The 11,708-nt window shown below is 42.2% G+C and overlaps 1 long non-coding RNA gene across 1 annotated transcript; it reads right to left on the bottom strand.

The window, feature by feature from the left end:
* Nucleotides 1-248: 248 nt before the first annotated feature.
* Nucleotides 249-9,826, bottom strand: LOC135968590 (uncharacterized). The gene is made up of 3 exons (XR_010583496.1): nt 9,699-9,826; nt 1,017-1,125; nt 249-459 (listed from the first exon to the last, which is right to left on the bottom strand). It is a non-coding gene; the product is annotated as an uncharacterized lncRNA (long non-coding RNA).
* Between the last annotated feature and the right edge of the window lie 1,882 nt (nt 9,827-11,708).

Consider the following 11,708-nt stretch of genomic DNA (forward strand, 5'->3'; position numbering starts at 1 on the left):
TAGTGAATTTTTGAAAACTCACAACTTAAATCTATAAATCCAGAAGTTTTCTTGTTTTATTTCTCTCCCCAACAAGATATACTTATTGCCTCATTGTAACCATAAAACCTGGGGAGACAGATCTGTCTCCTACTCTAAGATCCTTCCCAGATTCCAATCACCTCTGAATCACACTGACGCCACTTTCTACAAGGGTCACCTAAGCAAACCTTGCCACATATACCATCGTCCCATATCACACACTAACATAAGATGACTGCAGAAATTTAATCTTGTGCAAACAATGATCTCTGTTAGAAGCCACTGATATAGAAAACTAAATATTCTGCTGCTTTTGAAAAAATCCAGGTAGATGGTGTTACCGATCTTGTGACCTGAAGATGCTTCTTGCTGTGTGTTTCCCACACGATGCTTTGTATCAGGAAAGAACGTAGTCATCATGCCTGTGTGATTCAGGGACTGCAATGAAAATTGAGCCATCAGGAACTGTTCTTTTTTGGCAGGCATCCCAAAAATGTAGCAAATCATTCAGCAAAGAGGTACTATAGAGAGGTGAGGTATAGGGGCCCTGGAACCAGCTAGGTTCCTCCCCAGCTGCTCTGCTTGCTGAGCACACGATGTGTGCAAGTTATTTAATCTCTTGCTGTCTCAATTTCTTCATCTATAAACTGGGGGTGACAGTTGTCTTCAGAGAATTGTGACGAGGGCAAAGTGAATAGTGCATGCACAATGTTCACAGTATCCTGTGAATGGTTCATGGTTTACACGCACTTTTTTACATTTAAAATGTAGCATTTTACATTTAAAATGCTGGGCATGCAGTAAGGAACCAACGAATATTAGCTAATGTCACTATTTGCTTCTTTCTTTAATTGATTTCTAGCTCCCACCATTTTCAAGGACCTTAGCTTAAACCCGATCCTTTACATTACAAATCACCCCCTCTCCTTTCCTCAGTTACAACTGGAAAACAAAACGTCCCCTCCCTCCTCAGCTGAACAATCATTTATATTCACCTGCTCTATCGGGGCCTAAGAGGAAACCAGCCATGGAGAGAATTCAAAAGTAGAAAGCTGGGTGAAAGGTCTCTCAGGAGTGAGAAGGCCATTTTTTCACTGGTTTGCTCTGCAGAGGAAAATAAATGGGCCTGAAACAATCACTCTGAAAAATGAGTTGGGGGTGGGCAAAAGAATCTCATTCAATATTTGTGTGTGTGTGTGTGTGTGTGTGTGTGTGTGTGTTTAACCTATGGGTGACCAAGATGCCTTAAGTCTGAGGCTTCTCTTCAACACAGGTAAATTGTGTGCCCCAAGCCCACTAGTGGCTCAACTAATAAATTGATTTAGTACTAGTTTAAAAGAGCTGTTAAAATGAATGAAAGACTCTGGACTGTTTCTTTCTAACTAGCATGTCACTATCTTGCTCAGTTTTATTTGGGGTTCTTAGTGTGGGAGCACACAGAGGAGGCAAATGGGAGACCTGTCAAAGCTTAACTCTCTGCCATTGAACTTCTGACTTCTGAGGAATTGAAAGGTAACTATATCTAGTAGCCTTACTGAATGAAATGCTATGCTAAGATCACCGTGAACATTATGAATGGCAGTGAAGCTCCATATAGGTTAATGAGAGGGGGTAGTGAAAACAGTCAAAGATAGGAAGTTCCATTCACTTTACCATCCTTGTCCTAAAAACTCCTTAGGGGTGGGACATGGTCTGAAAGGCAAGTATGATGACACATAAATCACTTAGTGATTTTCCTGAACTAGACAGCACCCCAGGTAGGTGGGCTTAGCTGAGAAGGGTTGAGGGGATAGACAGCCCACTATACGCATTTCCCCCATGAAGCACGCTACAAATCTTCTCTGCAGTCTTCTGTGTCAATATATCTTCTATAAATAACCGCTCAAACGTTCTTCCTGGTGGGGAAGGGAAAATGTTTACAAGAAGGGGCTGTTCTGTATGAAGGTACTTCCTTCCCCCAGTCCCAGCAGGTTGTGACATGAGTTTGGGCTACTCCTGTTCACCAGTCATTCTCCTCTCTGTGCAACACAAGGAACAAAGAAAGAGCAGATGTGCAGTGGAGTTGGGGATGTTGAAGAGTGTTTAGCATAACCGATGGACTTTTCTGTCATTTTGAGAGCTTTCCTGAGAAAAAGGAATGTCCATGTGTATCATAAGCTTGAAATAATAGAGTGACGTGGGAGAGATGTGTGGCATGAGTAGCAGGGCATATGGTTGGGGACTCTATATGACTAGTGGGGTAGATTTCTAAGTAGTTCTCATTTCCTTCAGGTCTCTGCTCAAAGGTCACCTTATCTGTTTTACACGAAATAGTCTCCATCCACTTCTCCATTGACACTCCCCACTCACTTTACCCTGGGTATTGTACTCTGACATTCTCATCACCACCTGACATAACCATGCATTCACTTGTCTATCTGCTTCCTCCAGTTGGGGCATAAGCCTGAAGAGAATCAAGACTACTGTGTTCATTGCTTTATAATCAGCACCCAAGACAATGCCTGGAACATAGTGGTGCTCAGTAAATATTGCTGACGGATGAGTAAATCTGTTGTATCTGTTTAGTTTTTATACAAGACTCCTGGAAAGAGAAAAGGGTGCCAAGCATCAACTTTAGAATAGTCTAATCTTCTCATTTTACAGACGAGAAAACTGAGGCTGAAACGGTCATGGCTTATGCCAAGTCTGGCTGATGCAGAGAATGACGCTGAGGCTCCATGGTCCACTGAGCAGCCTGTCCTCAAGAGCATAAACAATTTTGCTGAGCATATCTGACATATGACAAGGTGATGGAGAGGAGCTGGAAGGAAATTTCCTGGGCACGCCTGAGACATTCCCCAAATGAAAAGGAGAAAACTGATTCCAGAGACACTGAACAAATGGGAAAAGAAGGAATGACCATGCCCCTGTCCAACAGGCTGCCTGCCTGGGGATGGCAATGAGAGAAAGCAGATGGCTGCACTGGCACACAGCAGCTGGCTGGAGCAGTACAAATTGAGTGCCCTTGGTGAATATAATTAGAGTAAGTGGTGCGCTAAAACACCTAGAGGAAGAACAAGCAAGCAGAACACACACACACACACACACACACACACACACACACACACACACACATTTTTATTTTATTTTATTTTATTTTTTTATTATACTTTAAGTTCTAGGGTACATGTGCACAATGTGCAGGTTTGTTACATATGTATGCGTGTGCCATGTTGGTGTGCTGCACCCATTAATCCGTCATTTACATTAGGTATATTTCCTAATGCTATCTCTCCCCCCTACCCCCTCCCCACAATAGGACCCAGTGTGTGATGCTCCCCTTCCTGTGTCCAAGTGATCTCATTGTTCAATTCCCACCTATGAGTGAGAACATGCAGTATTTGGTTTTCTGTTCTTGTGATAGTTTGCTGAGAATGATGGTTCCAGCTGCATCCATGTCCCTACAAAGGACACAAACTCATCCTTTTTTATGGCTGCATAGTATTCCATGGTGTATATGTGCCACATTTTCTTAATCCAGTCTGTCACTGATGGACACTTCGGTTGATTCCAATTCTTTGCTATTGTGAATAGTGCCGCAATAAACATACGTGTACATGTGTCTTTATAGCAGCATGACTTATAATCCTTTGGGTATATCCCCAGTAATGGGATGGCTGGGTCATATGGTACTTCAAGTTCTAGATGCTTGAGGAACTGCCACACTGTTTTCCACAATGGTTGAACTAGTTTACAGTCCCACCAACAGTGTAAAAGTGTTCCTATTTCTCCACATCCTTTCCAGCACCTGTTGTTTCCTGATTTTTTAATGATTGCCATTCTAACTGGTGTGAGATGGTAGCTCATTGTGGTTTTCGTTTGCATTTCTCTGACTGTGAGTAATGATGAGCATTTTTTCATGTGTCTGTTGGCTGTATGAATGTCTTCTTTTGAGAAATGTCTGTTCATACCCTTTGCCCGCTTTTTGATGGGGTTGTTTTTTTCTTGTAAATTTGATTGAGTTCTTTATAGGTCCTGGATATTACCCCTTTGTCAGATGAGTAGATTGCAAAAATTTTCTCTCATTCTGTAGGTTTCCTGTTCACTCTGATGGTAGTTTCTTTTGCTGTGCAGAAGCTCTTTAGTTTAATTAGATCCCATTTGTCAATTTTGGCTTTTGTTGCCATTGCTTTTGGTATTTTAGACATGAAGTCCTTGCCCATGCCTATGTCCTGAATGGTATTACCTAGGTTTTCTTCTAGGGTTTTTATAGTTTTAGGTCTAATATTTAAGTCTCTAATCCATCTTGAATTAATTTTCATATAAGGAGTAAGGAAAGGATCCAGTTTCAGCTTTCTACTTATGGCTAGCCAATTTTCCCAGCACCATTTATTAAATAGGGAATCCTTTCCCCATTTCTTGTTTTTCTCAGGTTTGTCAAAGATCAGATGGCTGTAGATGTGTGGTATTATTTCTGAGGACTCTGCTCTGTTCCATTGGTCTAGATCTCTGTTTTGGTACCAGTACCATGCTTTTTTGGTTACTGTAGCCTTGTACTATAGTTTGAAGACAGGTAGCGTGATGCTTCCCGGTTTGTTCTTTTGGCTTAGGATTATCTTGGCAATGCGGGCTCTTTTTTGGTTCCATATGAACTTTAAAGCAGTTTTTTTCCAATTCTGTGAGGAAACTCATTGGTAGCTTGATGGGGATGGCATTGAATCTATAAATTACCTTGGGCAGTATGGCTATTTTCACAATATTGATTCTTCCTACCCACGAGCATGGTATGTTCTTCCATTTGTTTGTGTCCTCTTTTATTTCACTCAGCAGTGGTTTGTGGTTCTCCTTGAAGAGGTCCTTTACATCCCTTGTAAGTTGGATTCCTAGGTATTTTATTCTCTTTGAAGATATTGTGAATGGGAGTTCATTCCTGATTTGGCTCTCTGTTTGTCTGTTACTGGTGTATAAGAATGCTTGTGATTTTTGCACATTGATTTTGTATCCTGAGACTTTGCTGAAGTTGCTTATTAGCTTAAGGAGATTTGGGGCTGAGACAATGGGGTTTTCTAAATATATAATCATGTCATCTGCAAACAGGGACAATTTGACTTCTTCTTTCCTGACTGAATACCCTTGATTTCTTTCTCCTGCCTGATTGCCCTAGCCAGAACTTCCAACACTATGTTGAAAAGGAGTGGTGAGAGAGGACATCCCTGTCTTGTGCCAGTTTTCAAAGGGAATTTATCCAGTGTTTGCCCATTCAGTATGATATTGGCTGTGGGTTTGTCATAAATAGCTCTTATTATTTGGAGATACGTTCTATCAATACCGAATTTATTGAGAGTGTTTAGCATGAAGGGCTGTTGAATTTTGTCAAGGGCCTTTTCTGCATCTATTGAGATAATCAGGTGGTATTTGTCTTTGGTTCTGTTTATATGCTGGATTACGTTTATTGATTTGCATATGTTGAACCTGCCTGGCATCCCAGGGATGAAGCCCACTTGATCATGGTGGATAAGATTTTGATGTGCTGCTGGATTTGGTTTCCCAGTACTTTATTGAGGATTTTTGCATCAATGTTCATCAGGGATATTGGTCTAAAATTCTCTTTTTTTGTTGTATCTCTGTCAGGCTTTGGTATCAGGATGATGTTGGCCTCGTAAAATAAGTTAGGGAGGATTCCCTCTTTTTCTATTGATTGGAATATTTTCAGAAGGAATGGTACCAACTCCTCCTTGTACGTCTGGTAGAATTCGACTGTGAATCCATCTGGTCCTGGACTTTTTTGGTTGGTAGGCTGTTAATTATTGCCTCAATTTCAGAGCCTGCTATTGGTCTATTCAGGAATTCAACTTCTTCCTGGTTTAGTCTTGGGAGAGTGTAAGTGTCCAGGAAATTATCCATTTCTTCTAGGTTTTCTAGTCTATTTGCGTAGAGGTGTTTATAGTATTCTCTGATGGTAGTTTGTATTTCTGTGGGGTCGGTGGTGATATCCCCTTTATCATTTTTTATTGCGTGGTCTCAGTATTTCCTGGATTTGAATGTTGGCCTGCCCTACTAGGTTGGGGAAGTTCTCCTGGATGATATCCTGAAGAGTGTTTTCCAACTTGGTTCCATTTTCCCCCTCACTTTCAGGCACCCCAGTCAGACGTAGATTTGGTCTTTTTACATAATCCCATACTTCTTGCAGGCTTTGTTCATTTCTTTTTCTTCTTTTTTCTTTTGGTTTCTCTTCTCGCTTCATTTCATTCATTTGATCCTCAATCGCTGATACTCTTTCTTCCAGTTGATCGAGTCGGTTACTGAAGCTTGTGCATTTGTCACTTATTTCTTGTGTCATGGTTTTCATCTCTTTCATTTCGTTTATGACCTTCTCTGCATTAATTACTCTAGCTATCAATTCTTCCACTCTTTTTCAAGATTTTTAGTTTCTTTGCACTGGGTACGTAATTCCTCCTTTATCTCTGAGAAGTTGATGGACTGAAGCCATCTTCTCTCATCTCGTCAAAGTCATTCTCCGTCCAGCTTTGATCCATTGCTGGTGATGAGCTGCACTCCTTTGCTGGGGGAGATGTGCTCTTATTTTTTGAATTTCCAGCTTTTCTGCCCTGCTTTTTCCCCATCTTTGTGGTTTTATCTGCCTCTGGTCTTTGATGATGGTGATGTAGTGATGGGGTTTTGGTGTGGGTGTCCTTTCTGTTTGTTAGTTTTCCTTCTAGCAGTCAGGACCCTCAGCTGTAGGTCTGTTGGAGTTTGCTTGAGGTCCACTCCAGACCCTGTTTGCCAGGTTATCAGCAGCAGAGGCTGCAGAAGATACAATATTGCTGCACAGCACGTGTTGCTGTCTGATTATTTCTCTGGAAGCTTCGCCTCAGGGGTGTACCCTGCCGTATGAGGTGTGAGGTGTTGGTCTGCACCTAGTGGGGGATGTCTCACTGTTAGGCTACTCAGGGTCAGGGACCCACTTGAGCAGGCAGTCTGTCCGTTCTCAGATCTCAACCTCTGTGCTGGGAGATCCACTGCTCTCTTCAAAGCTATCAGACAGGGGTATTTACCTCTGCCAAGATTTCTGCTGTTTTTTGTTTAGCTATGCCCTGTCCCCAGAGGAAGAGTCTACAGAGGCAGGCTGGCCTCCTTGAGCTGTGGTGGGCTCCACCCAATTTGAGCTTCCTGGTGGTGGCTTTGTTTACCCACTTAAGACTCAGCAATGGTGGGCACCCCTCCCCCAGCCTTGTTGCTGCCTTGCAGTTAGATCTCAGACTGCTGTGCTAGCAATGAGGGAGGCTCCGTGGGCGTGGGACACTCTGAGCCAGGTGTGGGATATAATCTCCTGATGTGCCTTTTGCTAAGACCCTTGGTAAAGCGCAGTATTAGGGTGGGAGTTACCCGATTTTCCAAGTGTTGTGTGTCTCAGTTTCCCTTGGCTAGGAAAAGGGATTCCCTTCCCCTTAGCACTTCCCAGGTGAGGCGATGCCTCGCCCTGCTTCAGCTCTCGCTGGTCGGGCTGCACCAGCTGACCAGCACCAATTGTCCGGCACTCCCCAATGAGATGAACCCAGTACCTCAGTTGATAATGCAGAAATCACCAGTCTTCTGTGTCACTCACACTGGGAGCTGGAGGCTGGAGCTCTTCCTATCTGGCCATCTTGCACACACACACATTTTTAAATTTTTAGTTTATTCTTTCAATTTCCCTTCACTACAAGGTAGGCTCCATGAAGACAGGACCTTTGTCTGTGTTAATAATTATTAGTTGGATACATGAAAAGATGAATGAATGAATTATTAAGCATCTCCCATGATAGACATAGTGCTAAGCACAAAGGATGGTTTCTGCATCAGAAGGAATCAGAAGGGGAAATAAATAAGACCCCCAACTACCAAGTGGTACGTTTAGTGTTATGAAGGAGCTGAAAGGGTCCCAGAAGAAGCTAGACTTTGGGGGTCAGGAGGTCTCAAGAAATACATCAGGTGGTGGTTGATGATTAGCTCAGGTATTACAAGAAAAGCCTAAATGGATCAGGAATAGAAGACGGAGAACTGAGAGAATAGCATGTGCTAAAGCCAGAAACAAGAGGGGCCTAGAGGAACTCCAAGCAGCACCACATCATGTGGGAGGGACATAGCCTTTTGAATTAGACAGACTCAAGTTCAAATCCTAACACTGCTCCTTACTACCTGAATATTTTTGAACAATTTACTCTGGTAGACTGATCTTTGGTTTTAAAAATCTGTAACATAGGAAAAATATTGCCAGCATGTCAGGTTCTTGCAAGGATTACATGAGATCGTGTTTTCTATAGAGGATGCCATGGTTGAGATCAGGAATTACTGGCTGCTACTCTAGTAGGGAATTGGGGAAAGGTGGCCTGAATGAGCAGGCAGGGGTCAATTCATCTGTGACTTGAGGGTACTAGGAGAATTTTGTACTTTGACCAGGAGGCATGAGGAGGAGTTGCAGGGTTTTAAGTAGAGGGATTATGAGAGTGCAGGCAATGAGACTATTTAGTAATCACTCACAATAATCCAGGAAGGAAATAAAGGTCTCTCTAAGGAAGATACAATGGGAATGAAGAGGAGAGGATGCGCATAGGATACACAGGAGGAAGAATGGATAGGACTTTATTACTTATGGTTCCTATGAAAGGAAGAGACATCTAGAACTATTTCTACTTGTACTTCTCAGTAAGCTCTTCAGATCAGGGCCAGAACCAAACTCTTTTTTAGCAGCAGGCAATGAAATAAATACAGGATCCAGGGGAAAGATTTAATATGTTTTATAGCAAGATATTTTAATTTGAATTTTATAAAAGTATCAATCTGCAATAGATTCCTCATTTTAGTTTAAGAACCTTTGGTTTACAATAGTGCTGTCCAATGCAAGCCACGTATGTAATGGTGACATTTATGGTAATATTATTTTTTATTCAACCTTATATATCCAAAGTATTGTCATTTTGTGATGGTTAATATTGAGTGTCAACTTGATTGGATTGAAGGATGCAAAGTATTGTTCCTGGGTGTGTCTGTGAGGGTGTTGCCAAAGGAGATTAACATTTGAGTCAGTGGACTGAGAGAGACAGACCCACCTTCAATTAGATGGGCACAATATAATCAGCTGCCAGTGCAGTAGGATAAAAGCAGGCAGAAGAATGTGGAAAGACCAGACTCACTGAGTCTTCCAGCCTTCATCTATCTTGCATGCTGGATGCTTCCTGCCCTTGAACATCAGACTCCAAGTTCTTCAGCTTTTGGACTCTTGGACTTACACCAGTGGTTTGCCAGGGGCTCTCAGGCCTTCAGCTGCAGACTGAAGGCTGCACTGTTGGCTTCCCTACTTTTGAGGTTTTGGGAGTCGGACTGGCTTCCTTGCTCCTCAGATTGCAGACAGCCTATTGTGGGACTTCATCTCGTGACCCTGTGAGTCAATAACCCTTAATAAATGCCCTTTCATATGTATATGTATCCTATCAGTTCTGCTCCTCTAGAGAACCCTTACTAATACACATTTCAATATGCAATCAATATAAAAATATTAATGAGGCCAGGTGCAGTGACTCACGCCTATAATCCCAACACTTTGGGAGGCCGAGGCAGCTGGAATACGAGGTCAGGAGTTCGAGACTAGCTTAGTCAACAGAGTGAAACCCCATCTCTACTAAAAATACAAAAAATTAGCCGAGCCTGGTGGCGGGTACCTGTAATCCCAGCAACTCCAGAGGCTGAAGCAGGAGAATCGCTTGAACGCAGGAGGCGGAGAGGTTGCAGTGAGTCGAGATTGCACCACTGTACTACAGCCCAGGCAACAGTGCAAGACTCCATCTAAAAAATATATATATATGTGTGTGTGTATATATATATATGTGTATATGTATGTGTGTGTATATATATATATGTATATATGTGTGTGTGTATATATATGAGATATATTGCATTTTTGCAATCAAAATCCAGTCTATATTTTACAATTATAACATACCTGAATTTGTAGTAGCCACATTTTAATACCTCAATAGCCATATGTGCCTAATGGCTACAGTGCCAAGTGACACAGATGTAGAATATCCACTCATTGCTGGTTTAGGTGATTGAGTGAATAGTTGGTCATTCTTTAACCACGTCTTAGAAGAAGCACAGTGTTAGAGGGAAATCCTTGTTCCCCACTCTCCTAATTTTACTTCAGAGAGATTTATTCTAAACATACCAAGCCTCTTGCTTTACCCCTTAGTCCTCTCCTAGAAAAGTACAGTGAATTTCCCATGGGTAGTTTTGGGAAAATAAGCCAGGCATGTCCATCTCAGCAACTCCATCCTTCTTCTTTAAAAAGCCAGCCTGATGAGGGAAACCAGGGATCTGTGCTCCTCCTCTTGTGTACCCCCTTCATGTGGGAAGGCCTGCCGTGGCCTGGCACTGCCTTGATCCACAAGGTAAATTCCCCTAGTTCTGTGGTTGTGCCTTCAAGCTTCTTTGACACTCACAACAAGTCATATTATCCAAATTTATTCTTTATCATTCATAAAGACAATTCTCAGCCTCCAGCTCTGTCTGCATTAGCAGAGGCTGCTCCTAGGGACAGGTGTAGAAGAACAGGGTCTCTGCAAAGGCATGGGCATCTCAGGAGAGGATTTTTAAGGTGCAGGGGGCTATAGCTTGACATTAAATTAGCAAGTGGCCTAAGTACACATGTGTGACCCATGCAGAGACTGAGCAGATGCTGGCCGGCCACAGAGTCCTTAGTAAGCACAGCTGTGGTAAGGATTCAATTATAGAAAAAATAAAATTTTCTTTCTGCCATTCTTTTAGGCTTCAGGGAATGTACAATATTTGCTGTTTTTAAACTTCAAAAGAGTTGAGTTTCAGAAAACTAGGGGAGTAAATTGTTAATGTCAAAGCTGTCAACAGTGTATTAGCTGCCCCAAACTCCACTGTACCTCCTTAAGAAGAGAATGATGGCATAACTAATCTTAGGGTTTAGGTGTTTTGTTATCAAACTCAAGAATGAGCCACCACCAAATGTTCTCAAGTTAGTTCATGATTGCTTAAGAACATACAGTGGAGAGAGTTTCTTAACCTTCAGCAACTCCACAGTCATATTGGTGTAGGTTTGTATAACACCTGTGAAAAAGAGAATGTGGTTTCTTTGTAACTAAATATAGTCTATGCTCAACTTGTTGGTTCAGAACTGAAGAGGTAGGTCTGTATAATTCCGGGGCTCATCTGTCACTCATACAAATAGTGCCCTCCAATTTAGCATTTCTAAGCAATTACGGTGATATTTTGGCTTCCAACTAATTACTTATTTTTCATTTGACATTTTCTACATAAAGTTCTGAAAAAAATAAAAGTTTCATTTTGGAGATATATATATATTTTTTTGTTTTTTTTTGTTTTGTTTTGTTTTAGTCGGAGTTTCACTCCTGTTGCCCAGGCTGGACTGCAATGGCGTGATCTCAGCTCACCGCAACCTCTGCCTCCCGGGTTCAAGCGATTCTCCTGCCTCAGCCTCGTGAGCAGCTGGGACTACAGGCACGCACCACCATGCCCAGCTAATTTTGTATTTTTAGTAGAGACAGGGGTTTCTCCATGTTGGTCAGGCTGGTCTTGAACTCCCGACCTCAGGTGATCTGCCTGACTTGGCCTCCCAAAATGCTGGGGTTACAGGCGTGAGCCACCGCACCTGGCCCTGGATATATATTTTTAAACACCAG

This window comes from Macaca fascicularis, chromosome 1 (genome assembly GCF_037993035.2).
Source record: "Macaca fascicularis isolate 582-1 chromosome 1, T2T-MFA8v1.1".
Taxonomy (NCBI): Eukaryota; Metazoa; Chordata; class Mammalia; order Primates; family Cercopithecidae; genus Macaca; species Macaca fascicularis.